General features: G+C 35.4%; 1 long non-coding RNA gene across 1 annotated transcript; it reads right to left on the bottom strand.

The window, feature by feature from the left end:
• Positions 1–344: 344 nt before the first annotated feature.
• LOC122067796 lies at positions 345–1429 on the bottom strand. Its single transcript, XR_006136879.1, has 2 exons — positions 991–1429; positions 345–869 (listed from the first exon to the last, which is right to left on the bottom strand). It is a non-coding gene; the product is annotated as an uncharacterized LOC122067796 (long non-coding RNA).
• Positions 1430–4111: the final 2682 nt, after the last annotated feature.

Here is a 4111-nt window from a genome sequence, read left to right as displayed (position 1 = left end):
CTGGTTGCAACAGAAGTAAAGTGAAATTCATTTCCCATACTTGTTTGGTTGGATGTAAAATAGATGTAAGATTTTAAAAAATTGAAAATACTATATATATTTACTAGAAGAGGCAAAAGAATTTTCTCATGGAGGAATCATGGATCAACCCCACTGATTAAAAATAAGGTATTCTTTAGCGGCCACTAACACCTGTAAATTGATGCATGAATTTTATTTATTTATTTATTTTGTGGGGCGGGGGTGTGTGTGTGTGTTGATATTCACCAGAATCAATAGAAAATAGTAAAGCTATATTTTAAGTATGATTATTGATAATTATTAAGAACTACAATGAACACTAGTTTTTACTATAGAGCTTTTACTTTACTGTAACAGAGGAAGCACTAATATATCCACAAAAAGCTCAAAAATCAAAAGAGATACAATTCAGGCATTAACCAGACCATATTGAAGTTTACAAACATTTGGGTCCTCAACCCACATGGATCTAAGCAGCTTAAGCAACACCCACAGGATATAATATCTCTGTGACACATTTCATCAAACACTTGAGGTGAGTTCTGTGCTCGTTGAGGGCTAAGGAGGTGAAGCCAACAAAATGAAATGGAACAAAATAGAGAAAGAAATCAAACCTGATATTTAAAGCTTCCTTATCTGAGCTAGAATGAAGAGATATTTAGCCCGAAAAATCCTTCCAACTCAAAAATAATTCAAATAAGTGTTTTGCCTACTCCCTTCCTTTGTGCTCGGATTACACGACCCATCGCTTACGTCACTTTGAATCTCTCAATCTGAGAAGAAAGCTCCATTTTAGCTTCGGTCTAATTGGTAGTTCTTGCAGGCCAAGTCGTCCCACTTCATCATCTCTACATAGCCCAAATCCATTGGACATAAAGAGATGTTAGTAGTTGCAGCAATTGAAATTGAATTTACAGCTCCAATTGAGAGAAACAACACTACTGTCAAGAACAAGAAAACGAATTGAACCTTCATCTCTTTTACTCCCTCAAATCCCTCTCTGTTTGGGATATGGAGAATGATGAATTTGATTTCAGTGTTATAGTGACAAGCTATATATTAAGAAATCTGAGATTTTGCCATTATCAAAGGAGGAGGACGCGAGGAAGATGAGAGATTGCAAAAAATTTCAAAGGAAATAGAGAAATGGGTCGTCGACGACGACGTTTGATAAGGACACAGACATGAAGACAAGGCATTATTCTTTCTTCCCTTGTTTCCTCGCAGGTTCTGTCGTCTTTCCACGTTGTAAGGAGTCAATGGAGGGAGTTCAGTAGCGAACTTCCAGGAAAGAGGAGAGCCGCCTGCCCTTGGAGAAAGAAGGGAAATTTACTGCTCGGCTATGAAAAATGAGTTCGGGAGCAGGGCAAGGCAGGGAAAGTGAGTCGCGAGAGGGTGAGAGAAAGAGATTGTGAGTAGGGTTTTTATTTTTCTTCCTATTTTGTTCGGGAAATGAAAATGGAAATTTTAATGTTTAAGTAGAATTTTTTCACATGGTAAATATATTTTCCCTACATTTAAAGGGAAATAAATTTCACTTTACATAAAAAAATTTGCATTCCCCTTGCAACCAAACGAAGCCTAAAGGAAAAAATCAGTAGGAAGAAAGGGAAATGGAAGCTATGGAGAAACTCTTTTGCTGATTTTGAATCTTCATGGAAGGGTTTTAAAGGTGGGCAGAAAGCTGCATCAGAGACTTCGGATTCTTCATCCGTGGCTGATGTGTATAGTGCTGCAATTGCTACTGTCGTTAAGGCTCCACCAATGGATTTCAAAACTGTGAGGCAAGAATGGGCAGCAATCCGGATTGGCATTTCGTGGACTTCAGGTAAATATGTTTCATTTGTTCCAACTTGGGGGGTCCTCTAGATGGCTGATCCCAAGATTCCCCAAATATTTTCCAAAATGTAATTTAGGATAGACTTTGAGACTTCGAAGATCAAATTTTACATAGTAACTCGGGGGGTCCTCTCTCTTTATAATATCTTCTCTAACAAAAGAAAAAAAAAAAGGGGGGTGGGGGGACAATATCTTCTCAAGAAAGTATGAAATTTCCTATTCCAAGAAAAACAATATCTTCTCCAAAAAAGTCCCTTCAATCTTCTGTGAGAATGATAACCTATGCCTCATCCATCGAAGAATCCCTAGTAACCTCTCTCTCTAACTTCAAAGGTCTTTGCTTCTTGCTTACTTTCATTCTTCCTTGTGTGGATGGATCTCTATGTCTATATAGTGGAATTAGAGATTTATTATGCTTTACACCTGGTTTGAATGGTTAAAATGAAAAATAGCTTTTTGACCATCTTATACTCTTCCGGTTTAGTTTTGATGGAAAATTTTGGATTTGGTTGAATTCTTTCTTCTTCAGACCATTTGGAAGTTAAGGAAAAGACCTAGCTAAGCTTGAGGCATCCAGGGAGCATAGCAATAAGGAGTTCTCCAGAATTTCTAAGGATTAGAGTCGCTTAGGAACTTAAGATGTGCTTCAGTTAACCTATCTTGAATCTTTGTATGGTGGATCCAAGTTCATCTTACTTGTAGAGTAAGAACACTAGCAAGGACATGAGGAGATTTTTAGTTAAGAAAGAATTTGCAAGGCCAAGCTCCTTGGACCTCAAGAAAGAATCTAAGTATGTTCAAATCATTAACTTTTCTTCTAAATTATTAACTGGTCTTTGTTTTCTTCTGTTCTTGTGATATGCTTTCTTACATGAAAGTGTTACAATGTTGTTTTTATGAACCTTAGAGGAAAATCATTTTTTATTACACAATAATGAAATTGGTGATTGTGATTGCATTACCGTTAATAAGCTTTTAAACTCCCAAATCTCTGTTTGCAACCAAGGCTATAGAGAGATCTCAAAAAGAAAGAGTGTCGATGCCTTTCCCTCTTCAGAAACTCTAAGGTTTTTTTCATCCATATTCAAGGTTCTTAAATTGAAGAACTCATCCTCGATAACTTGTGTTACTTGATCACCCACCGCATTATTTATATTGTGTTGTAACATAATAGGTGTTCACAGACTTGTATGTGATATTTTCTTTATATTGGCTTGCTTGTAAGCGCAATTTTTTTTTTTTTGGAGGGGGGTGTTATGGGTTTAAAACCATTTAGAGTGACTGTTGTATTTTTGGACTTCCACAACTAAAAGTATCCAATCAATTGATTAGCATTTTTTTAGGGAGTGTTGTGGGTTTAAAACCATTTAGAGCAATTGTTGTATTTTTGCATTTCTACAACTAAAAGTACCCAATCAATTGATTCATTTTTTGAGGTGTTATGGTTCCAAAATGGATCTCGAAGACAATATGCCAAACCATTGGTGTTGTAGATTATGGTTTTTTTTAAATATATGTTTATTTTGAGTTTTATCAAGATTATAGAATTATTTTGATTATGTTGATGGGAAATATTTTTAGCTGAAGTCTGGAAGTTAGCTACCTTTTTGAATAGGGATTCGATATCTTGTTCTCTATTGTTTTTCTTTATAACTAAAATTTATCCTTTTTTTTTTTTCAGGAAACATATATGCAAATGCATATTCTCAATACTATGATTTGAATTCATAATCGTTATTTTAAAAGGGTTAATGTATTGGCTTTCTCACAAGCACAATTATTTATTTATTTAAAGGGGTGTTGTGGGTTTAAACCCATTTAGAGAATTGTTGTGTTTTTGCACTTACATAACTAAAAGTACCCAATCAATTTGATTTCTTTTTTAGTTGTTGTAGTTCTAAAAATTGATCTCAAAGACAATACGTCAAGCTGTTAATGTGACATCCAAGAATACGGCAAGTACCAGACCTGCCTAGGAGATCGGTGAGGTGTCTCCACTAAGAATATGACAAGTACTAGGGGATTTGGGAGATCGGTGAAGGTATACAAACTTTAGTCCTACATCGCATAAGGAGAGATTATTGGGCTAGTTAATAACCTCTAGCCTCCTTAATATGACACAATATGTTTTAAAGTTTTGAGGCCCATGGGCCAAAGAGGGACAATAATATTCATTTTTTTAATTTTCTTTGCATGGTTTCACAAAATGCATGTTCTGTACAAATTATTCTTTTTTTGTAAAACCCTCATC

This window comes from Macadamia integrifolia, unplaced genomic scaffold, assembly GCF_013358625.1.
Source record: "Macadamia integrifolia cultivar HAES 741 unplaced genomic scaffold, SCU_Mint_v3 scaffold3131, whole genome shotgun sequence".
NCBI lineage: Eukaryota > Viridiplantae > Streptophyta > Magnoliopsida > Proteales > Proteaceae > Macadamia > Macadamia integrifolia.
The sequence above is the reverse complement of the archived record's forward strand: the minus strand, read 5'-3'. Positions and strand labels throughout refer to the sequence as shown.